General features: G+C 35.8%; 2 pseudogenes; one reads left to right on the top strand and one right to left on the bottom strand.

The window, feature by feature from the left end:
- Positions 1–4357: 4357 nt before the first annotated feature.
- Positions 4358–11336, top strand: LOC122754851 (annotated as a pseudogene).
- A 246-nt stretch (positions 11337–11582) lies between these two features.
- The window catches only part of LOC122754850, a 124564-nt pseudogene continuing 118254 nt past the window's right edge, over positions 11583–17892 (bottom strand).

Below are 17892 nucleotides of genomic sequence, written 5' to 3'. Positions count from 1 at the left end.
GAGTACCTGAGTTCAAATCCAGCCTCAGACATTTGACACTTACTAGCTGTGTGACCCTGGGCAAGTCACTTAACCCCAACTGTCTCACTAAAAGAAAAAAAAATTGGAATTTCAGTGATATCTTTGAAATGCCCTTACCCCAAAGAACTGCAATCTTTTCCTTTATGTTGAGGCTATCCAATTAAGAATTCTAAGTAGTTGTTTTTGTTTTTGTTTCCAAAAAAGTCATCAGCAAACATTTATTGTGTCAAGCTCTGTGCTAAAACTTATCCTGGTAGGCTCACGAAATACATGCTTAATGTGAGAATGCCTACCACTACTTTAAACTTTCCTCATTATCAGTATAAAATCAAGAATCTTCAATTGATTTATATTTTTGCTAGTCAATAGAGGAGTATAATTTTAAAATTATTGTATACTTTTGCTGATTGCAGTCCATGCCCTGCCTGAATCCCTATGATTATTTATGAAATGAATTTTAAGTTGGTTAGTCATTTTGTCATGTTTTCATCAAATCTTATGAGATTTTGTGCTTAAATTTTGATTGGCCACAGAGTTCTAAGGGAAAATTTAAAGACAAAAATAGAAATTCATCAACCTAAGTGCCATAATATTAGATCTCCTTCCCATGTCAGCAAAACCATAAAACTTACTGTGTTGATATCCTATTCTTTCTTTATAGCTTTGGATTTACCTAAACTAAAACATGAGCACACCAATGAAAGGAGCTATGTACAGTATTGTCTATGTTTTCTACTTCAGGACTTTGTATACTATTCTAGTAGCTACCCTGTATTGCATAGATGCTCAATAAATGTGATAATCCATGTGAAGTGAAATAATAGTCTTCTTCCTTTAAAGGTATGGAGGTATGCAGGACAGTCATCTTTTATCTTTCTACACAGAGTAAACGTCTCACAATCTCAAAAAACAAAATTTTATACAAGAATGTAGGCTTAGGAAAGCAAGTGAAAAAAATGACAGTAGGTTTCTTATAGAGTTTTTAACAGCCTTGTCCAAGAAAATAATCATACTTTTATTTGAAGGTCCCTTGTGCATTCTTTGCTGCTTTATGTTGGATTATGGAACACTGCAATTTTGGGAAAAAGAGAAGACTAAGGTCATGGATGACATTCTTAACTTATATCTCATTGAGAACTGATCCTGTGTAGTAACTTAATATTCCTCCGTGTGTTTCCCATTCAAATACTTGTTGCTAATTAAAATAAACACTGAATTCCTGAGGTTTCAAGAACGTTCAATGCACCAGAAAAAAATGAGATAAAAGTTAATTAATAGAATCTGGCCTACCTCCAAAGTACACTCTGTCAGTTTGAGGTATTTGATATTGGGTAACTCAGGTTGATTGGTATGTGAAAAACATCTCTCAAGATGAGTCTTGCTATAAAATGCCACTCACTGGGGCAAGATATAAATATTAGCACTATCACATAAGATTTCACAAATATAGAGCTTCTACATGGCATAGGCTTGAGCCTTCTGAGCTGATGAAGGCTTCTATTAATCACAATTGCTTTTGAGAGATAAAAATGATTTTGCTCTTAAGAATGAGATGTATGCTAAGTGAATGGATTCTCATTGGATTTGTTTCACTCCTCCAAAGAAAGCTAACTTTCAAGTCACAAATAGATTTGAACAGCAGAATTCAAGATAATTAAATTGAGATTCATTTTAATAATTAATCCCTAAACAAAATAGGCCTCCTTGAAAATCACACAAAAGGAATCCTGATTGGCAGCATTTCAGTTCAATTCAACAAGGTAATATTAAGAGCCTACTATGTTTCAGACATTGTCTTTGTCATTGAATATACAATGCCTGCCCTTCAGAAGCACAATTCTAATGGAAGAAAAGCTTCTGAAGTTGAGGAGTTATGCCTAGGGATTTTTTTCTCATTCATTCAAGAAATAGTTAATAAGCCTCTACACAAAGAGTATAAGTCTTTGTGGGCGTACCAAAATATATCCTGCCCTTGAGCCATTCGTCAAGTGCTAGGGGAAATAAAGTGTAAGTGAAATTAAATTCTGATATCCTCCTCTGAGCTACTGAGGTTAGAGAGCATTGTTTATCACTATAGTAAGTGCATTGTGATTCTGATACTATTTATATATTCATTAGCCTTCAACATTTCTGGGGTCCAATGTCTCCTCTAGGGAGGTAAAGAAAAAAAGAAAAATTGACTTGCTCTGCATCAAATTTTAGTGACATTACTTCATTGGACTTCCAGTTTCAGTTTCAGATTCAGAAAACCTTGGAAACAGAGCCAATGAGTTCATAGAAACGACAAATATTTCAAGCAGTCTGTATAAAGATCAACTTCATTCATTCCTACCATAACCATATCTCCTCAATATAGTCATTATAATACATGTCATCCTCCTCCATTTTCTTTAGTATAATGTTCACATTTAGATGTGCTGAAATCATCTTCTAACCAAGAACGGCTTGGAAGGTCAAAAGGAGGGAGCTGCTGTGCTGATACAGGAGTAGAGCCCAACCCCACAGTCACCCTGACACAGATCCAGTCCCAGGAAGGCCTCACCAGAGAAGCAGACCCCCAGAACCTCTGAATCAGCTGAAGTGCCAGTGTTGTCTGGAACTAAGCTCACAGTCTGGTGAATGGGCTGAGCCCTGGGCAGGGGAGACTACAGGGGTCTATGCTGGTGCTAAGGCAGAACTTGGATTTTACATCCCTGCTGAGAACCAGGAGGTATGCTCAAGTACCAGTGGCCCAGGTGGGGGAGGGGCACAGGCTCATCAGAGCTAACAAACACAACACACAAAGCTGGTTGAGTAGCAAGTTGGTCTGGGTTCATCTAGGACCAGGAAACCAGCCCGGCTAGGGAAGAACCTGATTCTCCTTAAATAATGTTCACATTTCTCCATGTATCTAGAAAGCCAAAACTTAAATATCTTTCTTATCTTTATTTTTTGATATTTTAATTATCTTTAATATCTAACCTTTTGCTTGATTTCATTTAGGTTATTATCTGATTTCTTTTTGGCCTGGAGCCCAAGGACAATCATTAATTTGGTCATCTGGATTTTGGCTAATAGTAGGGATAGCACATTAGGAAAATGTCATCAAAATCACTAAAAAATATTTTGCCTTTGAGTTGGGTTTTGTCCTTGGGGTGGAATCAGAGGAGTTCACTTCAAGATAAACATCTTCTATAGTTATATTTTCCCCCTTTTTTTCCTTTTTATTGTTTTCTAAATTCTTAACAGATTGTTAAAATTATGCCAAGTGTGTGGCCTTGGGGAGTATTTTCTTTTTAGTTTGCATGACTCATTCATGATTCCTGTATGTAACCATAATATTCTCTCTTTTCTCTATCTCTGTCCCTTTCTCCATCTCTGTCTCTGTTTCTCTCAGTCGCTCTATCTCTGTCTCTTTTTCTCTGTCTTTCTCTCATCAATTTAGGGTTTATAGATGCTATTTTTTTTCTTTTGTTCCACGCATAGCATTTACCTCTCCAGGTATCTGGAAACCTGGTGAGGGTGATAATCCAGGCTTCAAAAATGAAATCTAATTCAAGCTATCATAAGATCATAGATCTAGAGCTAGAAGGAACTTCAGAGCTCATACAGTTTTTCCTATTCATTTGGCCAATTCAGAAACCATGGCCTAAAGATGTTAAATGGTTTGTCTAAGGTCATATGAATAGTAAGTGGAAGTTGCTATGACAACACATATCCTGTGCCACAAAACCCATTTGCCTTTCCATAGTTCTATGCTGCCTCCCTATTTCTAGAAGAAGAAAAAAAAAACAATTCTGATATGTGACAACCATTCATTTACTTCTCGTTACATACCATATAACTCCTCAAGTCTTTTCTACAGGTGAAATCTCACTTCTTTCAATAAATTATCTTATGACATTGCGTCATTATTTTTAACCATCCTGGTTAATTTTAGATTTATCAAGGTCCTTCCATCTTGTACAGACAACTATGTCTTGGGTAAAAACTGGTCAAGAAGTAATGATAAAAATAATAATATTAGTAATAATATCATAGCATTTAAATAGTTATTTAAGATTTGTAGAGCACTTTACACAGATTATTTCATTTGATCCTTACAAAAACCCCGTCAGATAGGTACTATTATTAGTCTCATTTTAGAGATGAAGAAACTAAGGCTTAGATATATTAATCGACTTGCCCAGGTTCACATAGGTAGTAAGTGTCTGAGACAGGATTAAAACTCAGGCTCTCCTAATTCCAAGTCCAACATGCAATCAACTATAACCCTTACCTCCCTCTAGTACCAGGTTACAGCAGATATCATTTTTATCTTTGGATGCAGAACCTGCTTGGTTGGTTTGCATCCTACATCTAGGTCAACAAGCTGCTCTGCATCTTCCTCTACAGATAAATGACTTACCTGTCAACTGAACTCTTTCACCTGTCTGTGATCATGGTGCTCAGGGTTCATGATGTGTCTCTTTATGGAGGCCAAAATCTGACAAAAGTTCCATACCATCATCAAATACTTCCTAAATATGTGCAGCAGCATCAGCAAGACCTTCATTTTTATCTCCCTGGGTGTCTCCACCATGGTTGGTTCCCAACACTAGAACTGGACCTTTGTCAGTAGTATGGTCCTCTTCTGCTTCATTGACCTTGTGCTGAGTGTGCTGGGCCTCACATGGTCCATCATTAAGTTCTTCATTGTAAAGCTGAACCCCATGGAACAGTTCATCATTGTGTATGATAGACTGTGTGGAGCCATTGCTTTCTTCCTTGGCTACCTCCTAGATGTGAGGCACTTCCCAGTGAGGGACCTGTTCCTCACAGGCATCATCACCATCATCTTCTTCATTGTCTTCATGCAGGGCATGACTATCTAGCCTTTGGTGGATCTTCTGACTATGGAGAAGAAGCAAGATATCCATCAATAAGGAGATCCACACCCAGTTCCTGGATCACCTTCTGACAGGCATCAAGGACATCTGTGGTCATTATGGTCACCACCACTGCAAGGAAAACCTTAATTGATTCAATAAAAAATACATGAAGAAGTGTATGATCACTGGTAAGTGCTCCAATGAACCCCAGCCTATCTATAAGCTTTATTCCACAAGATGGAGATGAAACAGGTTATCAAGTTTGAGGAGAGTGGAACATGGGCAAAATCCCTCCTGCTGTCTCTATTAAGTACATGCAAAACATTTATCCCATGGCCCTCCCTGCAGAATGAAGAATTAGCAGATCAGAAAAATTCTGCATGACAAACTACAGAAGACCCAACAACAGTTGAAATCCTCCCACAGATACACATTGGTGGATGACCCTTTGGAGGAAGCTTTGGAAACAGATGCTGCTGAGGAAACAGAAGAATCAGCAACTGGAAGAAAAGATCAATAACTACCTGCCAGTGCCACCTGACAAACAGGATTCTCCTACCATGTCCTGAGCTCGAATTGGCTCAGATCCCCTATCCAATGAGCCAAAAGCTGATTTAGAAAAACCTCTTTATCATCATCATTGACCCAGATTCACCCCAGTCCCAGCAAAATCCAGGAAGTTGTAATTCTTTTAGTTACACAAAGAAAAAAGGACCAGAGAATAGATCTACATGGCACAATCTGCATATGAAGAAAAAATGGTCAGGTATCACTAAGAAATCAAAATCTCATGGATGTGTGTTCACTTTTATTCATCAGCCGAAGGACATACTTAGCTTAAAGCGAAGGTATTTTAAAAAAATGAAATGGTATAGTAACAAAAACGGCAGCAGGCTATCTTCACATGAGCCTTTGCCACCATCTCCCACAAATACATGCCTTCATTGGACTGAGTGGACAGTCACAGGAATCATGTGTGGTGGAGCATATACATACATGAATCATAGGTGGGGCATGTATATGTATGGAAACGCATGCTACAATAACACAGCATGGGGAAGAACACACACACGCAACATATTACAGTAATGACAAAGGCATACAAGGGCAAATCTGCTTTGACTGTTGTAGAATTGCAAAGACCTAGATACTGTCTTGTGCTGTCTGAGCTCTCTGTTCAGCATCACTCCTCATATCTCCTCACCATGCCTCATTTTTCTACTGTAGCTGATCTTCAGCTTCCCAATTATCTTCAAGGCCATATAAACACCGCTCTGTTAATCAAATAATTCATGGTACAGAGTTAGAAAACTTTTTCCTACAGGGAAAACCAAGCTTTTTGAATGAGCTTTTACTAGACTTTAGCTATAGTCTTCAGCAGAGGTGAATTTTTCAGAACCACCTGCTACTCCAGCAATTATCCATATGGGCAAAAGGGTATAGGAGGAATTGCTCCATCTTTGGTAAAGCTGTAAGTATCATGGGAATGATGAAGGAGTTTTAAATCAAAAGTTTTGAGTCACTTCAACCAGGTGACATCAGAAGGAGATGGAAGCTCTAGCTCATTGAAATACTCTCTCTTCTACTGACTCTCACAGATTTAATTCAATTCTCATCTTACTTATGGTCAGAAATCATAAGTTATTTTATTTCCATTTTAGTTACTTTTCAACCTTGATATTTTATTTTTATTGATGCATTTTTATAATAGCTAGTAGCTATTATATATTTTATTGTTATTTTTACAGCTATCTTTTGTTTTTGCATCATTTATTTATATCTATATCCAATCTCATACACAATGAACGTTCCCTTATAGCAAAGATTAAAAATGAAAAAGAAATTATAATAATAAAAATTTACCAATATAATGAATTTATCTTACAATATATACAAAATATTGTAATTGGGGATTCCTCTTCTCAATTGTTCTGTATCATATTTTTGGTAATTAAAACAAATAGTCCTCAGTTTCATTTTATTGTTCTTTCCATATACATGACCGTACAATTGTCCTTGTAGATATTGTTTTCCTGGTTCTGTTTACTTCAATGTATATAAATTCACAGGTATTCTCACACTTTTCTAAATTATACAAAGGTAGCCTTTTTATATTGTAGCAGTATTCCAATATAACTAAATAGCCCACAATTGATTTAGTTATTTCTTTATTGATGAAGGCAAACTTTGTTTCCAGTTTCTTTGTATTATAGAAAGTACTGATGAAAATGTTTTATATTTTTGCAACATTTTTTTTGCCTATCCTTGTTTAATTATGTGCCTAACAGTTGGATCCCTGAGTCACCTAATATGAAAATTTTATTTTTAATAATAATTTTGAAAGTTTTCCTCATCTAATATTTTTTCTTGGATTTTTATAAGTATATAAAGGATGACTTTACATTATATAAAATGCAAATTTTTATGGTTTTATCGTATATCCTGTTGCTTTATCAGAGTTTTGTCTTGATTAGTTTGCTGATTCTTTTGAAGTTCCTTATTTTAAAACATTGAGAATTTAAAGAATACAAAATAAAATAGGAATTTCCAAATACAAAGTAAAATGGTAGAATGTACAAACAACATCAAATCTCTATTACACACATCTTGCTTTTACTTTAAATTATGTAATGAATTCAACACATAGTTTTTATAGCCATCTTGCTGGTCTGTTTCCTTCTAACCTTCCCTTTGTTCTTTTCTGAGGATTTAAAAATGTTTCAATAGTACTTTTCTTTTTCTTATTTCTGTAACTATCTCATGACCACTGTGGTGATTAAAACTATGAAAGACAGTTTCTGGGTAATATAATCATTTCCTTAATAAGCTTTCAGATTATTAATAAAAGGGTGGTCATTGGACATCTCTCTCAGACAAAGGCCCCTAATGGTAGTGGGGTCACAGTTTACATACCCTTCTAACTATAGGAGGTCCATTACATAGCAATCAAATCTAATTGGTCAACATTATTTGGAAGTGTGTTATATTAAAATGAAGTCTGGGGATACATGACTCAGTTCATTCAACTTTTGGTAAGAATGACATCAGAGGGGCAGCTAGATGGCGCAGTGGTTAAAGCACTGGCCCTGGATTCAGGAGTACCTGAGTTCAAATCCGGCCTCAGACACTTGACACTTACTAGCTGTGTGACCCTGGGCAAGTCACTTAACCCCCATTGCCTAAAAAAAAAAAAAAAAAAAAAAAAAGAATGACATCAGAGAAAGAATGTAAGACCCCCACCCAAGCTTATCTGAGTGCAACAGTTTCCACTTAATGTAGTTGAGTGCAGGTCAGATCTCATCAGAAAAGTCCTTTGGCTCTCTAGATAAATGACTGAGTATCCACCCAAGATTCTTTGACCCATATCCATCCTACTTTCAGGGAGAACTTAGAATGGAGGGCAGAAAAAAACTAAGAAAGAAGCAGAGATCACTGGTTTCCCACTGGAATACTGATTATTAATAATTACTCCTCACATGATCTATCCTTTCAAAAATAAATGTGAAAATGTATAATTTATATTGAATTGCTTAAGTTCTTTAGGGGGGAGCAGGGAGGGAGGAAGAGAATTTAGGCCACAAAGTTTTAAAATCGATGTTAAAATTTGTTTTTACATGTAATTTGGGGAAAATGAATGTGCAAAAATATAGTCAAGTAAAACAAATTCAAACATTTGCTCTTCCTAAAAATGTGTTTTTCATTGGCACCCTTTAATACTTTTTTCTTTTCTTTCAGGAAGTAGGTAGGATGGTTTATCATTGATCAAATGTGTTTCAAAGCTCTTTTTCTTTACAATGTTGTTATTGTACAAATTCTTTCCTGGTCTCTGTTTATTTCATTATGAATCTGTTATATGTCTTCACAGATTTTTTTGTCATTTCTTATAGCAAAATATTATTCCATTTTTTTAATATACCATAATTTGTTCAGTTGTTTACCAACTCATGCTCCCTCCTCCAGTTCCAACAATTTACATTTTTTTGCTGAGAGAGAGAAAAAAAGTTTCTAATGTTTTTTAAACATATAATTCTGTCATTTTCTCCTTTCTTTGGTGTCTTTGGACTTATATACCTAATAAAGTCATACTGAGACTGGGACAAAAAATATACCCATTCTGGTGACTTTTTAGGCATAGTTCCATATTGTTTTCCAGATTGACTAGACCAATTCCTAGCTCCATCAGGAGTTTATTACTATGCCTGTTTCCCTCTTGCCCCTCCAATAATTGTGGATTTAAAAAAAAAATCATCATCTTTATAAATCTGATTAGTGAATTTATTTTTTAAGTTTCCTAATTATTAGTAATTTGAATTATTTAACAATATTTTTGAAGGTTTGTGTTTACTTTGTTGAGAAATTGTTGCCTATGTCTTTTGACCTTTTGTGGTTGTTGTTTGTCCTTCATTCTCAAAGACGATCATGACATTGGGATGATATCATAACTTTCAATGAATTGGATTTAAGTGAAAGAGGGCTGTGAAAGTTCACTAATCTCACTCTCTCCTCTAGAGCCATCTGGTTTGAGTGGCAAGATCGATCGATCTATCTATCTATCTATCTATCTATCTATCTATCTATCTATCTATCTACCTATTCATCTATCAACTATCTATCCATTTATCTATCTATTTATCAGAATCACTAGAGATGGCCCTGGATGTGTGAAGCAATCAGGGTTAAGTGACTTGCCCAGGGCCTGAGGTGAGATTTGAGCTCAGGTCCTACCAATTCAGTACCAGTGTTCTATCCATTGCTCCAGCTAGCCACCCCATATTAAAATTGAAAGGATGACACACGAATTCATGAAGTGTCCATATTTAATCTTCTATTAATTGGGAAATGGCTCTTGAGATTATATAGTCAAACCAACTCCTTATATATCTTTCATATTATACTCATCATAGGAAATTGTTTTATTTTTTTCCAAGTTAACTGTTTCTCTTCTAGTATTTGCCATGTTAATTTTGTGTGGGCAAAATCTTTTTTTTTTTATTTTAAGTAATCAAAGCTATAATATATTTGCTATTTTTGTGTTAAAATTCATTGGACTTATTAGTACATAATTTTATTTTTTTCTGCTTTGTCTGTCCCTGGTTTAAGTATCAAGACTACATTTGTATTATTAGAGTTAAGTAGAATTCATTCTTTTTTATTTTTAATAAATTGCATAATAATTTAATTATTTTTTCTTTGAATTATAAGAATTATTTGTAAATTCATCTGGTCCTTTTAATTTTTTGCTTTGTTTTATCTTGGGTTGAGTTGAAATTGGAGGGGAGGAAGAAAAAGTTACTTGCAATATTCCTTCTTTTTAAATCATCTTAATCCATTATCCAGGTTCACATAGCATCTGTAGGAAAAATATTGTTATTGCAAATATGAACTTTTGTATCAGGGAGCATCTTGTGATTACCAATGTCATTGCACAATTTCCTGGGTATAATCCAGGTCACCAGCCTCTTGCTATTCAATTCTGAGCCTATCTAAAATAGTTGTATAAAATACATATGCCAATGGAATAAATTTAATAGTTAAATTGGGTTGGAGGAGAAACCTATTAGTAACAATAATTTTCCCTTTATGTCATTTTGGCTAGAATATAAAGTTTTTCCTAAATTTCTACCCCAAGTAGTTCGGTTGATTCTTTAACTTAAAAGATATTGAAAGTCTCATTGAGACTTGATTGGCTAAAGGAACTATTTTTGTTAGTGGTGTAGCTTCCTGATCTCCAAAGGACAAAAAGACATAAATAGTCCAGCTCTCTATCAGGGACTTCTGACCATAAGCAAACATCATGACTAACACCAGGACATTAGCACACCTGAATCAATTTGAACATCCTCAGTGAATATTCTCACTGAACATCCTTTGCCATTATGGCTAAGTAAACCATCTTTGTTTAACTATTAGATGGAGTATGAGTGTCTCTATCTTTCCCCCAGTAGTGAATTTACATTAAAAAAGGGACGGAGCTGAGTCAGGCCCAAACCATAAGATCAGCAACATACTAAAAAATGAATATCATGAGAATTAGATTCTCCAGCCCAGTATAATCACTTGACTGCTTTTTAAAAGATACCTATCTCAGATGTAAGAGGAAATTGGTAGGTTAACTATTGCAAAGAAAATCCAAGTTGTCACTGGAAAAACCACTTTGACTGGTGCCAAAACCAACCTCCCTGGACTGCTACTTTCCTCATAAGAAGAAGAAAATGAGTAAAAAGCTCCTAAATCCCATGTAAAAAGAATATTTGCTGTTAATGTTACTGTTACCCTTAATTTTGGAACTGACTTACATGGAAAGATTTTTCCACACTGAAAGCAAAATGAGTGGGATTGATCTTGTTTTATTTTCTTTTACCTACTTTCTTGTTCAGATGTGAGATTTCTGGCATATTGCCAGAAAATTCTCCAGCAGTGAAACGTGCCTTGGGAGCAGGAGTGGAAGGGGGTGAGAATTGGTAGGTGGGAACTGAGAATTGCTTTTATTTTTTCCATGCCTGTAAACACTTCATTTCACCTGGTAGAAAAGCCATTCATGACCTAAGTCATATCATCTTGATGAGCCTAGACCCAAAGAAAATAAACAGAGCTCATGTCTTTCCATTTGACAGTTAGCTGACACCTGATGGACCCAAGGGGATGTTCCCCAACATCTTTCTTTTGGGTGGCCTACCTTCAGCTACACCAGTATGAAAAATAATAGAAGTCCTACGGGATGCTGTCATTGCGTGCATTTTCAGCCAAGTTTGCTTGTGCAATAAGTTTGTGTATCTGTAGTTTCTGGCCAAAGACAGTTAATAATATAATCACCATATCAATGGCTGTGTGGAACTTCCTGTACTGCTTGCCATTACTTCTCCTTGGGGACAAATGTCATTTGTGTACTGCAGACCAACTTTGAAGAAGGGATGTATTTTTAGGCCAGTGGTTAAATCTCTGAGATAGGGGGTGGAGGAAAAGCTGCACAGGTTTTCTCCCTTAATCACTCTCCCAGGGCATAAGACAGAATAGCACAGGTGTGTCTGATCTCCCCAGGGGGTTGATTATCTCATGATAACCACATCCTCTGAAGTTACCTTACTGCTATTTTTCCCAGGTTCATATACAAAGAAGTAATTAAGATGAGTGCATTGACAGACTTTAAAAAAAAAAACTGTCAGCCTCTGCATATTGAAATTCACGGAGAAATTCCCCTTTTGAAAGGCTGTGGTGTGAATAGTGTCAGCAAAATGAAACTGTTCAGGATGAAAAAACAATATGGTCAAAAAGCCGAGTCTTTTATGTGTTCTTAGAAACTCTAAGGCATAACATGTCTCTCCTTTCCTGGTAAGTTAATGGAATCTCTCATTTGTTTTTGCTCTGGACTTTTCCATTGGGGTGAGGAATTCCAGCATGGAAATTCCCTGCAGCAATATGGACTGGCAACCTATGAGTGATTTAGGATCTTAGGATAACAGACTTATAGCCAGAAGGAACCACAGATACCATCTCCTCTCATTTTACAGATATAAAGTTGGGTATAAGTGGGGAGGTTAAAAGACTCCTCAAAGTCGAGCTAGGATTTGCCCCCTGGTTTTGTGATTCCAAATTCAGGAATTTTTCCACCCTACTTAGTGTCTTGGAGAGTTGCTTGAAGTACTGAGAGGCTAAGTAACTTACTAATAGTTAAACAGTATATATCAGAGGAAGGATTTGAACCCAGAGATTCCAGACTCAAAGGTCAGCTCTCTACTTTGTTACACCATCTCTTTTTTTCCTATCACACAGTGTTCAGTCTGTTCTTGGGTGGGAGGTCACAGATCAAAGCACAAAACAGCAGTTTCATATCACAATATGAAATACATTGGATTTTGTATTTAATCTTCATGAACTGCCTTTAATTAACAAGAGTCTTTGGAAAATATTTTAAGAAAGCTTTGGAGAAATCATCTGTAAAACCCAGATTAACAAAATTCATACAATACAGTTAACTCCATGACCCTGAAATAAGAGAACAAAAATGAAGACCAAGATCAGGGGGTGATAAGTAATGTATTATCTGAACAATGAAATGAAGTAATTCTGAATTTATTGACCAGAAGAATTTTTAAAAATCATTATCTTAAATAATTAGAACTTTAAATATCATCTAAAAGTAATTCTATTGAACAAACATATCAATTATCAACTATATACAAAACACTAGACTGGACTGTGGTCTAGGAAGGTGAAAATGGCATAGTCCCTGTCCTCAAAATCTAGTAAAGTAAATAAGCTATGCCCAGAAATAACAATATCAGAAGTTAAAATAAAGGTAAATCCACAAATTGGAGGGAAAACATGTCTGCGTTTAAATATTTAAAGGGCCGTCATATGGAAAATGGATTCAATTGGAATGCAGAAGGCCAAACTAGGACCAGAGACTGAACATTGTAAAGAGGCAAACTTATGATTGATGTGGGGAAAATCTTCCTAAAAGGAACTGTCCAGAAGTCAACTGGACAGCCTAGGGAAGTGATATTTATGGCATCTTTGGTTGGAAGCTTGATCAAAATTTCTCAAGTATATTATGCTGGGATTAGGAAGGGGGAGAAGGGGAATTCTTATAAACCAAGAACTGAATAAGATGGTCACTGAAGCCGATTTTGATTCTAAACATTCTAAAATCTTTGTTATGAATCAATATTCATGTCAATTGGAGCAGCATGATCATTTCAAAAGGGAAGACATCATTTTTAGCTAGAGGAAAAAGAGGAAGATTCTCATAAGTTCATAGGACTATGGTATCAAACTCAAATAGAAACAGGGGTCACTAAACCATATGTGGGCCATATGTTGACTTAGAAAATCACACGTGTTTATATAATTTGTTATTAATATATCAGCACATTAAAATCACATAGGAACTATATTTTGGTTCAGGCTACATTCAAGAGTATTATGGGTTATATGGGACCCTCAGGCCACCTTGGTAAAGGATATCTAGATTGTTGTGTTGCCCATGCTTAGAACCAGGAAGCAGTTTTGAGTGGTGGTCCAGGTCGGGGAGAGATACAGGCACACCAGAGCCTGAAACTACAGTGGAACAGAATTCTGTTCCTGGGTTAAAGAGCAAGCAGGCCTGTGGTTACTTACACAGGTCAGGGGAGTGTAGAACATGCCTCTCCTTAAATTGTACCACCTGGGACCCCCTGAAGCTTGGGACAGTGCACTCTGGAAGCAGTACCCTACTTTAAGAAGGAGTTAAAAGTCAAGAAATAGGTCAGAAAAATGAGCAGACAGAAACAAATGCTGACCCTAGAAAGCTTCTTTGGTGACAAGGAAGATCAAAATACACCCTCAGAAGAAGATAAAAAAGAAAAGAAATCTGAAAAAAAGATCTTTAAAAAGTTCACAATTAGGAGCAGCTAGGTGGGGCAGTGGATAGAGCACCAGCCCTGGATTCAGGAGGACCTGAGTTCAAATCCGACCTTGGACACTTAACACTTACTAGCTGTGTGACCCTGGGCAAGTCACTTAACCCCAATTGCCTTACCCCTGATCAAAAAAGGTTCACAATTAGTAAGCAGGAAAATAAAAATAAAATTATGAAACATCAAAGAACAATAGTTGAAAGAACCAAATGATGAATATACCAAGAAGAAAGGGGTGCTCAACCATGACATATTCTATAGAATGGCAAAAAAAGAAAAGAAAGATAAGAGTGAGAAAAAGAGATTTTATTCAATGCTAAAAACTTTATTGTTTGTGACCAACACAATGGAGAACTAGACTTTTTTTTGATCCACACAACCTCACAGATCTCCCTAAAATAGGAATTTTGCATGATACAAAGATATTTCAGTAATTCCATGATATAAGACAATAAAAATCTGACTATATAATTAATTAACAGCAGAGAAGACTAATTCTCTTTTTTTTTTTAGGGGCAATGAGGGTTAAGTGACTTGCCTAAGGACACACAGTTAGCAACTATCAATTGTCTGAGGCCAGATTTGAACTCAGGTCCTCCTGAATTCAGGGTCTGTGCTTTATCCACTGTGCTACCTACCTGCCCTGAGAAGGCTAATTCTGAACACCTAACAGATTTGTTTAGCACTGCTTCTTCTCTCATCTCTGACAGTATTGCTCAAGTTGACCAAAGGGATATATTAGGACTCAAATCCACAGGCCCCCACTGCCCCTCTTCCCAGTGGATATTAACATACAACACACAGATTTATACACATATACATATACATACATTCTATCTATCCATCTATCCATCCATCTATCTATCTATCTATATATTTACACACATATACAGAGACAAGTATTTGATATAGATGTAGATGTAGATGTAGATACAGATGTAAAAGCCATTCTCCAAGAAATAAATGGTCAAAGGATATGAATTGTCCTCAAAAAGAACAATTACAAAGTGTTCAGAATCACATGAAAGAATGCTCCAAGTCACTAGTGATGAGAGAAATAATAATCAAATCAACCTTGAGTTTTGACTTCACATCCTGAAAATTGGCAAAAATAAGAAAATATATGAATAGTTAATTTTGGAGGGATAGTAACACATTATTTTTTTATTTTTTAAATTTTTTTGGCAAGGCAATTGGGGTTAAGTGACTTGCGCAGCATCACACAGCTAGTAAGTGTTAAGTGTCTGATGCCAGATTTGAACTCAGATCCTCCTGACTCCAGGGCCAGTGCCCTATCCACTATGCCACCTAGCTGCCCCAGGAACACATTATTGACAGAACTTTAAATCAATATAACCATTTATGAAAGACACAAAAATTGGAAAAAAAAGTAGATGCAACATGTGTATCACTACTACCCCACTAAATATGTTTTAAATAAAAGCCCATTTGGTTCACTTGATACTTTCTTTGGCAATACATAATTTAAAGTGATTAAACTATAAGTGTTTTAAAAAATAATATCATATATTATGATATTTGAAAATACTTATAGTAAAATATATATTGGTTATGATTTTTAAAAATAGTTATGGTAAAGTCATATCATATACTGGTTATAGGGGCAGATAGGTGTTACACTGGGCTTGGAGCTGGGAAGACCTGAGTTCAAATCTGGGCTCAGATACTTAATAGATATGCAATCCTAGATAAGTCACTTACCCTTGTTTGCCTCAGTTTCTTCATCTATAAAATGAGGTAGAGAAGAAAATGCCATACTATTCCAATATCTTTGCCAAAAAAACCCAAATGCGGGCACAAAGAGTTGGACAAGACTGAAATGACTGAATAATAACAACATGTTGATTAATTTAAGTAAGTGATGGAATTATGAGAGTGATGAAATATCCAGGAGTTTTATTGGGATGTAGGTCAATTAACAGTGGTATAAAAATCAAGAGAACTGGGCTCAAATGTGGGTTCTGTGGTTAGTTTTAGCCTTACTAGGTGTTAATTCCCTCATCAATAAATGAAGGGATTGAACTAAACAGTCTCTAACATTCCTTATAGTTCTAATGCCTTTTAATCCTTATGTAGAGTTTTCTACAAGTTCTGGAAGTATTTGCTGATTCTTTGCTTTGACTACACAACAATATGAGCAACTCCTTGAATTTATTTGCTATTTATTCATACTGGTACCACAGTAAGTGTTTGACAAATATTGTATCAATGAATGACTATCTGAAAAACTGGCTCAATTTCCTAAAATTGGGGAAAGGATTTGTGTTTCTTGAAGAAAAACAAAGGTTTCACATATTTGGGCCTGATGGATTTAGGCCTGGATTATAATGTCAAGAACAAGTCCTATTCCTTTTTTGAAAGATGAATAAGTTCAGCCAAAAAGCACACACACCACAATAAAGTGACATGACCAGGAAATGGTTTGAAATAATGTAGGGTTAAAACATACAAAAAAAATGTGTTGACAGGTGAAATTAAAGGGCCACAGGACAAATTCCCATTGTTCCTGAAACTTGAAAAAGGGAACAATACTCTTTGAGATTACAAAAGGTACAGCTTCACAAAGACAAAAGATATTATAAACACATTTTTTAAATGTTTAAATACTTTTTTTCTTGCCTGGATTAAATGGGCATATTAAGAGAAGGAAAAAAAGAAGAAAGGAAGGAAGGAAGGAAGAGACCTGAGAATTCATAGTACAACTTCCTTCCTTTTACAGATGGAAAAACAGAGGTCCAGAGAAGTGAAGCTAATTTTGAACAAAACTTTCAAAAGTGGAAAAAAATAAGCTACAGTTCTGAGTTTCTGAAGCATTCTAGAAAGATGAGCACTGATTGGTCTAGTGAATGAGGGAGCAAATTAGTTTTAGGGTCCAATAATAGGATGATCAAATCCTAGCATTAGAAATAAACATCACTGGGGGAAGCTAGGAGGCATAGTGGATAAAGCACCGGCCTTGGATTCAGGAGGACCTGAATTCAAATCTAGCCTCAGACATTTGACACTTACTAGCTATGTGACCCTGGGCAAGTCACTTAACTCCCATTGCCCTACCAAAAAATATTAAATAAGTATATATATATATATATATGAACATGATTGAAGCCATAGTGGCAAACATCCATATTTTACTACTATTTTACAGAGGAAGAATTTGAGGCTTGGAGAACTATAATACCTTTTTTATTTGTTTGTTGTTTGTTGTTTTTTGTTTTGTTTTGGGGGTATGGGCAATGAAGATTAAGTGACTTGCCCAGGGTCACACAACTAGTAAGTGTCAAGTGTCTGAGGCCGGATTTGAACTCAGGTCCTCCTGAAACCAGGACAGATGCTTTATCCAATGTGCCACCTAGCTGCCTGCTAGAACTATAATGACTTAAATCAGGTCATATAGTTAGTAATAAATTATAGTTGGGATTCCCATGTCATTAAGTCAAATATAATAGTAAGTAATATTTATGTAGCAATTTTAGTTTTATAGAGAATTTTATGTGCAGAAATAGGTGCCATTTTATATTTTACTCCCATTTTACAGATGAAGAAATTGAAGCAAACAGCCATTAAGTGATTTGTCCAACGTGTACCAGCAGGGATTTCCATTGTTT

Source organism: Dromiciops gliroides, chromosome 4, assembly GCF_019393635.1.
Source record: "Dromiciops gliroides isolate mDroGli1 chromosome 4, mDroGli1.pri, whole genome shotgun sequence".
Taxonomy (NCBI): Eukaryota; Metazoa; Chordata; class Mammalia; order Microbiotheria; family Microbiotheriidae; genus Dromiciops; species Dromiciops gliroides.
The sequence above is the reverse complement of the archived record's forward strand: the minus strand, read 5'-3'. Positions and strand labels throughout refer to the sequence as shown.